Genomic DNA, 16,817 nt, shown 5'->3' with positions numbered 1-16,817 from the left:
TTCTTTGCTGTGAAATAAATATTATAAAATATAGGATAATCCCTCTCTTATAACTTAATAATAACTCAAATCATGTTACATTGTTTTACAAGTAGTTATTTTAAAAAATAAGCATTAGCTTGTGGACATATAAAGGAGCAGGAAAGGAAAAAATCATATTTATGCTTATTTCACAATACAGGAGAGGACCTCTGACAGATGGGTGGAAAAGAAGAAAATGGATGTTCAGCATGCTAAGAGTAAGAAAATGGGGGGAAGGCAGGCAGACGAACCCTATGATGCCGTTTAGAAGTAAACTTACTTCTCACACTCACTATCAAACCTCTTACACTCGCCATCATACTCTCTCACACACACTATCAAACCTCTTACACTCGCCATCATACTCTCTCACACACACTATCAAACCTCTTGCATGCACCATCATACTCTCTCACACTCACTATCAAACCTCTTACACGCACCATCATACTCTCTCACACACACTATCAAACCTCTTACATGCACCATCATATTCTCTCACACACACTATCAAACCTCTTACATGCACCAACATACTCTCTCACACACACTGTTATACTCCACAGCATTCTGTTTGAGTTTGAAAGTGAATGGAAGCACACTATCTCATGTGGGCAGTGGTAGCTCAGTGGTTAAGGTATTGACTAGTAGGTTCATCAGAAGGTTGCTAGTTCAATGGGGGAGGGGCATATTTCAATATAAGAAAATCAGAAACTGCTCATTTAAATGCAAACTTTCTAGGCCAATCAAAACATTTTCACTAAGAAATTATCTCTTTCTTTATCAAACTCTCTCATTCACTATCAAACTTTCTCTCATTCACTATCAAGAATGGCTAACAGTGTGTGAGAGAGAGCATGATAGTGAACATGAGAGACTATGATGGCTTGTGTAAGTGGTTTGATAGTGTGTGTGAGAGAGTATGGTGGTGAGTGTAAGAGTTTAAGAGAATAATGGCCTAAAGGGCCTCTCATACAACCCTTCGATTGGTTGAGAGAAGAACAAGAGGTCACCTTGTACCACTTATCATCAACCATGTAAGGACTGGGAGAGAAGTGATAAGTGGTGAATGGAGGGGTTGTCGAGGGGCTCTGGCACAACTGGGAAACAGTCACATCACAGTGTGTCCTGAGAGGGAATGGTGCACATATAAGGAAAATGTGTGGAGGCTGAGGTGAAACAGAGGAGGACCACCTTAATGTAATAGAGTGTAATGAATGGCTAGCTAAAAAACAAACATGGAGAACTAGGAAGGTTATTTTATGATATTTCTTAAACATATAAATAATTGACAACGTTGATTAATTGAATAATTGACACTTGGCATTATGGTTCTTTGGAGAGAAAGAATTTTTTGAAAGACTGTAAGATGTAGAGTTGTCTGCAACAAATGTCTGCTAGGGTGGCGGGGAGGGGGCAATTGTTCAGCAGACATCTTTGTTTTTTGGAAGGCATTTATTTATTTAATTCATTACTGATAATGTGGAAATATGTGATAGTAATGATTTGTACCTATATATGTACTGACATATTATTTATTACTCATTATTTACTTGTGATCGGATATGTAGTATGAGTACAGGACAACATTTTGTAAATTATTTGTAAATGCAGATGCATACGATAGCCATTACATGAAAAATCATTTATAAACACTTGTTTAATTTCAAATTCTAATCAAAGATTAGATTAATTACATTTAGTCATGTTTGTAAGTATGAATGCACTTATTAGCCCGTGCAACGTATGGCCCGAGTGCCAAAGGGCGTGGAGCAGGACGCACAGAATTCTCTCGGCTTGTGAAACATTTAATGACACAAAACATAAAGAGGATGGTGGTCTTCACAAATAACATTAACAACGAGTATAGACATACTTAACACTACTGACTTTAATATTAACACAAGCTAGACAAACATGGTTACTAATATTACGTTTGGATGCTAACAAACATCAACACGCTACATCAACAGTGACCAACACACTGCACACTTTCACAAGGGTTTATATACATAAAGATGAACAAGGTGTAGGTGTGTGCAGGTGTGGTTACAAACAAAACAACCCTCCCACTGCACGTGGTGGGCCAAACCACATGACTCACGGGGAGGTGAGCATTCCCTGACAGCCAGTATGTTGATGTTTTGTTCATGGTTCATGGCTATTAAATATTAATAAATGATTTATTAACAAAAGTTATTTAAAGGGTTACCAACAAAAGAATAAATCAAGGAAAGATTAATGGTGCAAGTAAATCATATTGTATAGTTTTTTATATTCTGTTACTGATACAGTGTTAAGCAAGTAGTCCATTCTGCATGTATGTGCTGTAATGCCAGGCCTCCACAGGCTGTGGTCAATCAGTTCAGCTGGCTGGATTTCAATAATCAGAGCAGCAAACTGGACACAAATAGGGGTATGCATGTAATTTCTTTTTACAGAGTGACTAACAGAGATTGGAGAGACAGTGACTAACAGAGCATGAAAGACAGCTCTCCAACAGGTACAGAGATATAGAGGGTAATTCCATTCCAGGGAATTAATTATATATAATTAAATGACATGGTGTACAGAAAATGAAAAACCATGTATTTTCAAAAATATGTCTACCCATGCCTACCCTAATTTTTATTTAAGACTTGTGCTTTCTTTCCTGCAAAAATTTCCAAATGAGATGCATTCATTTTTATATGATGGCAAACAAAATTATTGGAGTTACTGAATAAATGCACTGGAAATAAGATTATATGCACATGCCATAATTTAACCCATACATAGAGACTAGGGGACTAGAGCATCCCAACCTTCGGGATGCTCCTCTATTAGTAAACATCTTGCAGAGCCAAAGTGTCTTTATTCTCCATTTCAGAATAAAGAAACAAACTGAAGCGCACAGTAGCATACAGGCTAAACACAATTAAAACAATTACTAGCAGTAGAAATTGGAGAGCTGAGATGCAGCAGAGTAGCAGCAATCATCGTGGTGTCATGTAGAGCATAGTAGGTGAACAATATGCAGCACTGGAGGAGAGTACCTGTGGGCTTAAATAGTTGAGAGAACAAAAGAGACAAACAAGGCAGAAGGGCTCATGCTCAGTAATCAGGTGATTGGGAGTGAGGCAGGCGCAGTGTGTGTGTGCCTCAGGCTGAGTGCCTGGCACACCATAACGATAGCAATATCTGACATCCATAAAAGTCTTGCTGAATAAAACTTTATGCGCTTTATGAAATATGATGCTTTGCAGTACATTTCATTGTTATTTAGATTAATATGTGGAAAACATAGAGGAGTTACCCTCTTTTTTGTTTTTGAATGCCTTCAGAGTGTTGATACTCTGGTAGTGTGGCGATTCATTGCAAACAGGATGCTGGGAAGAGGCACGATTAAACTGACATTTATTACACACACGATTAATACATAAAACACAACACTCATGCTCTGTACACCTTAAACACCAACAACACATATTACAACACAGGAGACATATATACACTCAAGACAATAACACATAACACAGAATAGGTGGATGACACGAGAAGGCATGGCAACACAGACGAACACACACACACCAAGATGTTTGAGGAGGGGGTGGTGCCGTAACATGACAGGTTGGGTTGTCAGGACTTTATTAGCCAAGTTTTGCATTATGCCTGAGTTATTAGAAGTCAGCTGAAATTATACAAAATATAAACTATATTTAATTTATTCAGAAAACAAATCACATAGGGGAGCCTAGAGATAACTTTATTAGGTGTGTTTTTCTAACAAATTACAAGTCATTATGCTTAAAACCAGCTACTTTATTGGTGAGTTGATGCATCCTGAGTCTTTTTATAAAATGCCATTCATTTCATCTCAAATGAATAAATTACATCAAACTGCAGTCAAAACATTGAAAATAGTATAGATCAAACACCACGTCAGTGCTTGAGTATGCAGAGTGTTCTAATGCAGTGATGCTGGGTTAGTCAAGTCTGAGCTGGTGGCCAGACATCGATGTCACTTCATCTGGTGTGTGCCAGCAATGTTCATCTGGTGGTGCCAGTAGTTTGATCTCAATTTCTATCAGAAACAGGGGAGGTACTGGCAAAGAGAAGCCAACAAGCATCACAAAGCCATACATCAATAAGTGAAAATCTCACAGCCACTGGGGGTGAAGGGGCCAACTTTTACCTGAACTAGGAACAGAGCCATGGAGACAATATTGTTCTTCCATATTTAAACTATGATGTCATCACTGCTTTCTTATCATCTAGTGGGCAGAGTGAGGCAGTAAAGTTATCACTGTTTTGTGTTTTTCTTTGTTATTGTAAATGCTGAAAATATGTGAGTATTTTTCATGCTTATGCGAAAAGGGCCATTAGAGGTAATATAGCTGACATCACATCAGGAAGGGTTGAAGTGTATGATATTGATTGAATTATTGATAAGAACAATAATTAAGTAATTATATAAGACCTGATTAGACAAAACAATTTAAAGTATTTGAATAATTAGTCCAGTTAGTGAGAAATATAATTTAATTTAATTTAAATCTTACTAAATTAAATATGGGATGAGGAAATGTTAAGCGCTTCCTCTCCTTATCCTATATATGCTAACAACACAAGCTACATGATTTTAATGCCTATTGCAGGCACTGATAAACAAAACTCAGGCCCTAGGTTTTCAACCTCTTTTTCACCTTTTACAAAGCTAAGGATTTGTACATCAATAAAAACTGATTAGTGTAATTGGAACATGCTGATCAGTGGCCTGTTAAAACATTGATTAAAGAAACATCCCATTAATCGAACGCTATCCAACCTTATGCTATCAGCTGCCCAAAAGGTATAAGACCAGAATGCCAAATGAGGCCATTACAATGAGTACATCAATGTTAACTAATGTTTGTAGGCTTCATTACTCCATAGACATATTTTAATTGTGCAAGAAACAGTAACAGTTTTGATACAGTAACATCATTGATACAGTGTACACAGCTAATACAGACAGTTTCTTCAATAAAACATCAAGTAGATAAACATGGTGTCAGCTCTATGTCTGCCTCTTGCTTTTTTAGTTGTCATGGAGAGAGCTAGAGCATAAAGTAGATGGGGATTAGGGTAAGAGGTGTCATCTCGGCTGTGTCCTTATTCTGGCCATGATGAAATATGTGCTCATTTTTCTACAAATCTATCAAAAACCTTTAGCTTTATTTAAAATGTAAGACAAGAATTTTAAAATTAAAATGTAAGACAAACAAAAATATTTGAATACATTTGCTTTTTAAATAAACAGTTATCTACCAGTGCAATTATTGTGGTATATTTCTCAGATCTTACATTTAAATTGATACTGAATTCAAAAACATTACTCAAGTCATTAAGTGTTGAACGATTCTATTAGTGCTTAGCCCATCAAGCCCATCAAGTGTTTTGTCATACTCAAAATGTATAATAGTGGAATTTTAATTGGTTGCTGTTTTCACTGGGTGTGAAGAAAAAAAAAGAACAAGGAAATATGAATAGCATTATTTATAGTAACATGCCTAGTTATAATTCAAGCCTATATGAAACTACTGGAATGCTCATCATTTGCAATTTGAAAATCAAGAAAATATAATGCGTATTTATTTATTACTAATAGTTGTATATTGTGGTAAAATAATTTTTCTGATTTATCTGTGATGTACTTTAAGATACTCATAACTAGAATTTAATCTACATATAAGCGATAACAGCAGGGAGCCCGAGACAAACATTTGTAAAGGGTCTGGGAATCTATAAAGCTGATCTAAAATTCTCTCTGCTCCCCCTCCCAGGTGTTTGAGGATCCTGGCTCCTACCTGCTGAATGAATATCTATTTCTGCTAGGAAAGTCAAAACTAGGGCAGATGCTGTGGGGAGCTGATGTTGTGGGCCTGAGGCTAATAACTCCAGCACATTTCCAAATATACCATTAAATGTGCCAGAGCAAGCTTGGAAGATTTTACATTATGTATCTATGTTCTCATGTTAGCCATCTGAGAAAGAAGCAGATGTCTAAATATTAGTGGATTATTGGCTGCCCACTGAGAGCATATGACAGATACTCATACTCAGTTATGCTTATTAAACTCTATGATCTTTGCTAGTGGGTATCTAGATAATTGCAAGTATATCATTCAAATGAATTAAACATAAGAGTATGATGTCCCTCAAGGATGAATTTTAGGTCCATTACTATGTTGCATATGTGCAACTTTAGTTACACCTAACTACATTTATATTTTTCCACATTTTTCATTTATATATAGAGGATCCAATTTTACTCAGTAGTTGATTAATACAGTAGTTGATCATTATTAGTGATAAATAAATTATATAAAACAGACCTTTTTTCATTTTTTAAAAAGCTAAAATAGAAAACAGTGGAGGTGTGTACTGGAGGAGGAAAGGGAGCATATTAATATGTTACAGAAAGAGTTGAAGGATAGGCTGATAGTGCAGAAGAGAGCTGAGGTCTTGATGAAAAGAAGGAAGAAGGAGTGTGCTAAGACAGCCTTCTTTAGGAATCCTTTCAATTTTGTGAAGACCTTATCTAGGAGAAATCAGGGTGATTAAAAGGTGGTAAAAAGGAATTAGATGAATATTTTGAGGGTGATTATATAGTTAATCATAAGGCAAAGGAGATGGAGGTGACTTAAAGTGGTAAATGGATGTTAGTGCTCCAAAGTGGAGTGAGGTTCAAGATGTGATGTTCTGCACCATGACCTAATGAGTGCCGTATAGAGTGCATAAAAATTAACCTGACCTCTTGATGTTTTTGAGGAAGTTGGTGGTCGTAATATGGAAGGAAGGGATTAATTAAAAAAAAAAAAAGTGGAGAAGAGCAGGGCGTATGCTTATTCCAAAAAGAAAAAGATTCAATATGTATAAAATAGTTTCGATCTATATATCATTTAATGTGGAGAGCAATATTTTTTTTCCAGTGTGATACGTGAGGGTGAATAAACTAGTTGATAAATCTATACAAATGGCAGGCATTTCTGGATTTACAGATTGTTTTGAGTATGATAGTATGATTTGGTCGCAGATTCAGGCAGCAAAGAAAGAGGGTAGGGTCCAACATGTGGTTTTCTTAGATTTAGCTAATGCATTTGGTTTAATTCCGCATAGCCTATTATAGAAAGCACTTGTATTATTCCAGGTACCAGAAAAGATTACTAGGCTGATTAAAGCATATTTTGAGGTTATTCAGTTCTGTTTTAGCACAGGAGAATTTGTTATGTCCTGGCAGAGATTGGAAATGGGCATCATGGCTGGTTGTACCATTTCACTGTTAGCATTTACAATGGCAATGGAGGTAATATTTAGGGCCTCAAAGTGGGTTGTTGATGAGGAGAGGCTACAGGAAGGCTTCCGGCTACCTGACAACTACTGTGCCATGTAACCAGTGGCAGGGAGCAGGCATTAATGGTACTGTCTTTAGTCACTTTGGGGGCCAGGATGGTTCTGTTGTGTCGGAAATCGCTTACTGAAAAATCCATGTGGTAAAATCCATGTGTAACTTGTGGTACTGAGCATGCAATAATGCCAGTGAGGCCTTAGTCACTGACAAGGCCTCATGAATTTTTGGTTGTGTTTTTAGTGGCGTAGTACTTAAAGAAAAGTGGCTTTAGAAGTGAGTTTGGAGGGGATGAAGCTGGGACACAAAACCTCACTGCTGAGCCTACTGGAGATGTCATGGACTTGATTCAATGAAACACGGATGAAGGGAGATGCCTACCTGATGACCCTTGAGAGCTCAGGATGTTTTGTTGGGTTGAAGAGAATAAGCAGGTCCTTATATGAAGCTCTAATGGAGCTCTAATGGCATACGATATTACACATCTTATCCTGTGTATATGTTCAATTGTTCTTGAGTAATATTTACTTTTTTTAACTGACAACACAGAGGAAATATACGTAAGGGTATTGTTTTCATCAATACATTGAGAGCTATGGTTTTCCAAGAAAACTAATGACTTGGATCCAGTGGGGCATAGGTGGCATTTGACAAATTTTTCAGGAAAGCACAAAGAAATTTCAGCCATACATTGTCCTGTCTGTTTAATAACATGTTTATACAATTCATTAAAAATTTGGTCTAATATCTGTATCTGATCTTTTGCCATTAGATGGATCTCATCACGAGCTTTAATTTGATATATATAACCGTTTTTCACCCAAAATGTCACTTATGCCCTTCTGGTTCTAAGCCCTTGTCATGGATCTATTCATACTCAAAAACTACAAAAATGTCTACAGTGTAGAAACTAAAAACATCACCATGACATTAGATGTCCCAATCTATCTCTTAAACATACTGTTGGGAATTTTAGAGCTGGCAATGAACCATTCTCACATATTAATCCTTAGTCACTGTTGTCCGGTGGTAACATCCACAGACAAGTGTGACCGAACAGTGGCAGTTTCTGCAACTGAAAGATCAACACTATTCCCTATTCTTTAAGAAAATGAGCATGAGTATCTCAGTAAACTGATTTGGGATTTAGGGCGTTAGAAATACTGGAGCAAATTAATACATACTACCACCAGATTTAACACTGTACGTTATCAGAAAGCAGCGTTTCCTTCATATATGCGGATTGTTGGTATATTTTACCGTTTGTATGATTATATGGTGCTACCGCGTTTTGTCCTTATTTGCAAATGACGTTATCGATTCCTAGAAGAACACCGCTCAATCTGTCCTACGGCAAATTTCTCAATCAAAAGCCGATGTGGATTGGACCATCTTTTCTATAAACAATGTTTAATCATTCATGGCAGTCATCTACAAAATTCTACACACAGCCATTTAACTGACAGATTTCTTGAAATGGCAACTCTTTTAGTGTGTTTGGAGTGAGCATTATGGGACATTTTGCAGCTGCAATAGTACACGAAGAATAAGGTGACTTGCTTGAGCAGGATCTCAGAATGCTAAGAAATGCAAGTTTAGGCGTTACAGGGGAAGCTATAAACAGATATAGACGGAGGGGAGATGCAGCTTTGCTGTTCTGCCATGATTCAGAAAAGGCACTGAAGTCATGAACTGATCGTATGCAGTTCTCGTCTCGGGGAAAGACACAAATTCGTTACATTCGTATACTAGTGGCAGTTTTCAGAGTACTAATGGTCGTACGTCTTGGGGTGCTCATCGCCTCTCGGTTTGGGTCTTTAATATGCATAGATTAATTTACATTTCGATTTTGTTTGGTTTACAACTATGGCAAGGGTGAATTGAAACCGATGTGCTACTTATCGGCACCGTAACTTTATGATTAGTACTGTGTCGCATTTTTGCGTGATATAGCGCGGATACAGTACGAATTTATGAATCTGGCCTATGGTCTTTATCCCTGTCTCTAAAGTATATCCTTGTTAAATAGGAAATTTCCGCCTAAAAGAAGCATCAATTAACGAACGTGTGTACTCACATTATTAGTTAGTTATGGTTTTAAACAATATAAACTGTAGGCCTATTTTATAAATTTATGTTTCAAAATTCAGGAGAAAAGTTCTAAAAACCCAAGCTATTTTTCCAAGGGATAAATGCAGCTTGGGATTGATTGCTTGTGTGCCATCTAGACACACACATCAAACAAGCTAGTCTTTTCAGCAAGTCCTGTCTGAATTAGTACTGTGGGAGAAGAGCCGTTCCAGTTTCAGACCTGCTCTTGTGGCGAGGGGCACTATTCGGCTGACTCGATTAGCCAGACATTCAGCAGGTCAGACTGAGACCGCCTTGACTATGCCACTAATTGCAAGCCGCGGTTCACTAACTCCAAAAGCGTGATCTTATCAGCAGCCTCCCTGATCATCACTGACTGATGTGTTTGGATCGATTGCTGTTGCCTAAGGCACAGAACACAGTGTCTCCTCTTATACTAGTTTTTTCTACTCATTAGACTGCATTAACCTCCTGCCTAAAGGAAGGCCCTAACAAGTATATGGGGGTCACCAATGGGAAAATGACATTAAACAATTATCCAATTAACAAAACAATTTGGGGTTATAGCCTTAAAGCTGGTAAGAGTGGAATCCATGAACTAGCTGCACTGTTAGAAAGTATAGAGCCAATTGTCATATATATAGACACACACACACACACACACACACACACTATATCCATATATCCATATATATATATATATATATATATATGGCCCCTTTCATGCCCCCCTTTTTTTGCCAAACTATTTTAACTTTGAATCTTATCTTATACTCTAAAGATGTTTTGATATAAAGTATAACCTGCCTTCAGTCAAGTCCATGCTCTCCAAATGTCACTCCAATGTTTCCTCCTTTAGGCTACTCTTCTATTTGCTGCCTGTGAACAAGCAAAATACACTGCCTGGCCAAAAGAAAAGTCTACACATGCTAATATTTCGTTGGAGCACCTTTTGCTTTGATGATGCCACAGCGAATGTGTGCCGTAATTTCCACAAGCTTCTGCAATGTCACAACATTTATTTCTGTCCAGAGTTGCATTAATATTTCCCCAAGATCTTATATTGATAGTGGGAGATTTGGACCACTGCGCAAAGTTTTCTCCAGCACATCCCAAAGATTCTCAATGGGGTTCAGGTCTGGACTCTGTGGTGGCCAATCCATATGTGAAAATGATGTCTCATGCTCCCTGAACCACTCTTTCACAATTTGAGCTCAATGAGTCCTGGCAATGTCATCTTCGAATATGCCCGTACCATCAGGGAAGAAAAAATCCATTGATGGAATAACCTGGTTGTTCAGTATATTCAGGTAGTCAGCTGACCTCATTCTTTGGGCACATAACCTTGCTGAAACTAGACCTGACCAACTGCAGCAACCCTGGATCATAGCACTGCCCCCACAGGCTTGTGGCACCCATCTGGCACTAGGCATGATGGGTGCATCACTTCAGCCACCTCTCTTCTTACCCTGATGTGTGCATCACTCTGGAACAGGGTAAATCTGGACTCATCAGACCACATGATCATCTTCCAGAGTCCAATCTTTATGCTCCCTAGCAAACTGAAGCCATTTTTGCCAGTTAGCCTCACTGACAAGTTGTTTTCTTAAGGCTACACAGCTGTTTAGTCCCAATCCCTTGAGTTCCCTTTGCATTGTGCATGTGGAAATGCTCTTACTTTCACTATTAAACTTATCCCTGAGTTCTACTGTTGTTTTTCTACGATTTGATTTCACCAAGTTTAAAGGATCGCCGATCACAATCATTCAAGATTTTTTTCCAACCACATTCCTTCCTCAAAGATGAGGTTTCCCCACTGTGCTTCCACTTTTTAATAATGCATTGGGCAGTTCTTAACCTGATTCTAATAGTTTCAGCAATCTCCTTAGATGTTTTCTCTGATTGATTCCTTCCAATAATTTGACCCTTCTGAAACAGATTAACATCTTTTCCACGACCACAGGATGTGTCTTTCAGCATGGTTGTTTAACAAATGAGAAGCTACTCACTGCATCAGTTAGGGTTAAATAACTTGTTGGCAGCTGAAACATAATCACCCATGCAGTGATTATCCAATGGGAGGCTCTTAGCTATTTGATTAGTTAAATCCAGCTGATGACCTTTTTTTTGGCCAGTGTAATTTACAAGAAGGAAGAGAGGTTGCTGGATTGGTTACTACAAACCCCGACCAAGCTGAAATTTTTAACTGCTGGTCCTAGAGCCCAGGACAGGTACAGAGACATTTTTTCCTCATCTATATTTGTAATCACTATGAGGATTTAGAGATAATTTATTCAGTGTTCTTAAATGAACATTTCTTACAACAGCTATTAGAAAGTATTATATTTAGTAAAAAATGTATGTGCTAATTCTATGCCACATATTTTTAAGCATTACCTATAAGTATTTTTAAGTATACATACTTATTTATAATATTGCATATGGTATACATCATTCTTATTAGGTTTTTACAGACCTTTAGCATATGGAGGTGAAGCAGTGTGTGTGTGTAGAAGGCATGGTGGGCCATTTATGTGAACATGATAAGAGCTTGCACATGATTTGCTCTGCTTGTTACTGTTAATGCAGTCAGGATTTAAAACAATGTGTAACTTGTGGAGGATGCATGCTATACTTGCACTCGCCATAATATTTTTGAACATGGACAATTGTTTGGTTTTCATTTTTCTAGGAAGTAATTTTCCATAGTCCTGGTTTCGAATGACCTGTTTTCTTAGTACGTCAACATTTAATTATTTGCTAGTGTTATGAAGAAACAGATGGAATCACCAGAGGGCTGAGAGGGTAGATAGGTTGCAAAAACAAAGCCTGAAAGTGAAGGTGACATTTGATAAATTGTAATCACCATGTTCAGATGAATAAAAGTACAAGCTTGTAGCGTATTTCAATCACTGTTTCCACTGACATCACTGAGTACCATGGACAGGGACACTGCCATAGCCACACAATGGACCTCCAATAAACTGAAAAAAGAGAGAAAGAGAAAGAGAGAGAGAGGCTCTCATGTCACTGCTGCATGACCCGGTACTCCTCAAAAAGCACAACGCTGCCTCTATAGACATTCAATTTGGAGTACTCTGCTCATTGCATTGATGGCAGGAGCTAGGTTTTTTATAGCAGGTGACTCAGGAATGGAGCTGGTATAGATGTGGCCTGCAACCTACAGATCAACGCTGGACCCTGCTCTTCAAGAAAATGAGCTTCAGCATCTCAGTAAACAGATTTGGTTCTTGTTGGGTTAAAAACATTTTCTTTATCAAGCAGAACTCAGAGGCCTTCAGAAGTCTCTGCAGGCCAAAGTTAAAATGGAACAGATTTGTTAGCTAGGCGATAAAGAATGAAAATGCAAGACAGAGAGAGAGAGAGAGAATGTACGCAATAAACCTCTTGGTCCATGCTTTTACTATTACTAGCTAATTACTTTTCATTTCCTACTCTGGGTCCAGTTCAGAGAGGGCACAATGTGTATGTACAGCATCTAGCACCAAGGGGTTATTGAGCTAAGTTATGAAAGATCCATTGATGAGACTGGCTCTATGCTGGGCTGGTGACGTAGATGGAAAACTGTATTGTTTTTGCCATGGTTTTAAAATGATGCACAGTCAAATATATTTTCCTGGGTCAAATTGCACAGATATAGTATGAATCATCTGATTAGGACCCAGATAAGTCAAAACAAAGACTTGGGCTAATGTTTAGGGCTCTAGGTCTCTGGTGACAAATATCTGGGTCAGCCCTTTTAACAGCGTGTCTGAAGCTTTTCATTAACTTTTTATTTCTTATTGGTCATCATGTATTGCCTTTTCTTACCACTCAATTTTAAATATCAACAAATAGGGCAGAACAAAACATTACCTATATGCTAAGGTCAACTAGTGTTTACCGGCAAACCCAAAGAAACTGGTCAAATAGAGTGGGGGTGGTTTTGAAGTAGTATCAGCATAGATTAGCGTAACATAGATGTTTGTAACTTTTGGATTCTCCTGTCTACTGAAGTTTTAGATGAAGAAGTCAAGGAGCTGCTCTCTCAAAGGACTCAGCTCTGAGTCTCCCTCCTTAAATGTCACATATCTGTTCTTCTGTAATTTGTGGCCTTTAGAATTGCTAAGTTAATTACAGCTATAATAGTGTTCATGCCAGCTGTGTTGAATCGCACAATGATGTCAGAACCTGGCACAATTCAACTGTGGAACTAGGTGGAGAGAATCTGACTGGCAGTACATTGGAAATGTTTGATACATATTCCAAGATTAGTCATAATGCCTTGTACAGGCAGTGGTAGTTCAGTGGTTAAGGTACTTGACTCACAATTGAAAGATTACTAGTTCAAGCCCCACCACTGATAAATTGCTACTGTTGGGGCCCCTGAGCAACACCATTAACCTGCAATTGCTCAAGCTGTATGCAATCACTAATTGTAAGTTGCTTTGGATAAAAGTGTCAAGTAAATGAATGAAGGCTAAGAGAGCAAGTTATGTAATTCTTCAAACATGAATACTAAATGCACAATTATATTCCATTATACTGATGTGTTTATTTGATTCACTGGAAGACAAGGAGTGACTTGTGTTTGGAACATAGTCTTCCTTCCCAAAGTTATATTGACTTCTTATACTGACATTTTTTAAACATGTGCAGACAATTTTATTGCCTGGAATCCATGCTAATAATCCTGAAAAATTTACAACTTATTTAATTAATCTACTATTGCATATGGAAATCTCCACAGCCAACAGTGAATGGGTATGCTCAAATGAAATGTGGCCAGAGTTCCTCAGTGTGCTTGAAGATTTATGAAGAGTAACACTGATGTCTCAGGAAATGTTTGCGATATCATACTTGTCCCTGGTCTAATTCTCTCATAAGCAAATATATTAATACAGAACAACTAAAGCAAAGGAAGAATCTTTGGAACAGTTACTGAAAGACAACAGAGTAGCATACAAGGATAGAAGAAGATGATCACAGAAAAAAAATGAATGTACATATCACAGCAAGAAATGCTGAGAGCTAAAACTAATACTTCTATATGTTGTTCATTTATTGTCTCATCAAAAAAACAGGCCGACATCCATCATCATGCAACACCTTGCATTATTCCCCATGACAAAGGATTTTCAGGCTCATGGCCATGTTAACAAGGCAAAATGATGGCCAAACAAGACTAAAACAACAGCAAATTATGAATATTGCTCAGTTTGCACATATGGGACTTCTGGCACTAGGCATTTGTTTATGACCCAGAGGCTTTTGATTTGTTTAAATAGTCAGCAGGTTTTTGTGTCACATGACACTTGATGAAATACAAAGTCATTGCTTCAATTATGCATTTACACACCAGTAAAAATGATACAGGTGTCAGTACACGTCTAGTAACACAGAGACACTTGGAAAGAACAGCTACTATCTCTGACTCACTCACTCTCTCTTTGCTGATACTTTTCCTTGACCAGAAAACCTGAGCCTCAAGTTCTGGTTTCTTATTAAATCTGGTTTTGGTCTAGGTTACTTTGCTAGTCAGAGTACAAGTTCTCAACAACAAAATATCTACCTGCTCACATGTTTTTCATTTGCTTTACCCACAAAAGCTGACAGGCACATGGAAAGAATGAAAAGGAGATTGCAGACTGCCTCATATTGCAGACACAAGCAATATGTTTGGAGAAAATATTCAACTTGTAATTTTTAGAATTACAAGCAGACTTGATCTGCCAGATCTCTCTGTGCTCTCAAAAGGTGTTGGCAAGTGGAGGCTTTTAATAAAAGCTTGCTGTCAGTAGGTATGCTTTTCTCCCATATTTGTTGTTTTGCCTGAAGTCAATGTGGATATTGTCTGTGGACCAAGATGTCTCCAGTGCACCATTCCCTTCATAATATAAGTTCCACTGAATTACTACTCTGGCTAAATGACATTATGACCTTGTGACACCAATTTAGTCCACTTAAACTGGGATTCTCAATCACCGCCTCCTCCTCTGCCCACTGTAAGCCTTAGCTGGTGTTAGTGGGAATATGCAGTGCACTTACACAGCACCCCCATGTGCTCACATATGTAACCACTGCCGTTTAATCTGACAACACTTCTATCACATGTAAACGCCTGGTTCCTGTTACACACACAAAATCAAACACCACAGTCAAACCCCAGAGAGTCCCAGCCGTTTATCCTCCGCTTACAGGAATGTGGACAGGAAGGGCCATACAATTAGATCATCTAATCAGTGACAAAGAGATACTGAGAAACATGCAATACTTTCTGCTGAAACAATCAAAATAATACAGTGAACATGCCACGATACATCCTGCAGGCCAAAAGTGTATTAAACCTGGGGGCATAAATTTCTTTCATGTTATTTAGTTGATATACATATGTCTCTCTCTCGCTCTCTCTCTCTCTCTCTCTCTCTCTCTCTCATAAGAGAGAGAGAGAGAGAGAGAGACACACACAGATAGTACACTGCAAAAATTAAAGAAGGCCTCCACTTTTATTCAGTACAAGAATGTTTTTGTTTTTTCTGTGTTTTCTAAAATCCTATTTATTTTATTAAACTTAGTGCTGGACATCTCAGTATTTACAACTTATCATAAATACTAAATGTTAAAGTATTAGTTTTCATCTTTTTTAATGTATTTCCACACTTTTTTCCAACAAAGTTGAATTTCATGTTTTAAATTTGCTAGAGAGAGCCTCAATCGAACTGCTATTTAAAAAAACATTAAAAAAATAAACAATTGGAATAAACATGGGAATATTGTTCTTCTTGAACATACTCAGTAGAGCTTAAGACAACCCCCTTCCATCTTATAAATTAAACAAGATCTCCATCTTTGACATTTTTTGCTTCTGCATTACAGAGTATAAAAGGGAAAAAAAATTGTAACTCCTCATCAAATTAACATGCAGTTTTGCACAGTAGAATGTTTGTCCTGGAGATTCCAGAACCTTTCTCATGCTGATTATCCTGCTGCTGGACACTGCTTCCCTCTGATTGTTTGCACAGAACTGAAGGTTGCTCAGTGGAATGGGTATTGAAACAAAGCAGGAAGTCTGTCTGCATTCAAGATGTCAAGGAAAAAGTGAGAGAATTAAATGGATGAAATATAGCCCCACCAAAGAACTGTGTTAGAAAGTGTCTGGACTTGTGACAAGTGAGTTGCTGGACTTTGTTGTTTCTCTTCAACAGATGGGTTGTGGGGTAAAAGGAAGTGAGCAGCAACTTTACAGAAATTGTATAGCAATTTTGTAATTCAACAAAGCAACAATAAAGAGTCTTGAGAACTTCTAAGCCTCAGCCTACTCTTTGAACAGCTGCCC

The sequence above is a fragment of the Electrophorus electricus genome, chromosome 10 (genome assembly GCF_041902795.1).
Source record: "Electrophorus electricus isolate QZ-2024a chromosome 10, ASM4190279v1, whole genome shotgun sequence".
NCBI lineage: Eukaryota > Metazoa > Chordata > Actinopteri > Gymnotiformes > Gymnotidae > Electrophorus > Electrophorus electricus.
This window is presented reverse-complemented; position numbering follows the sequence as displayed.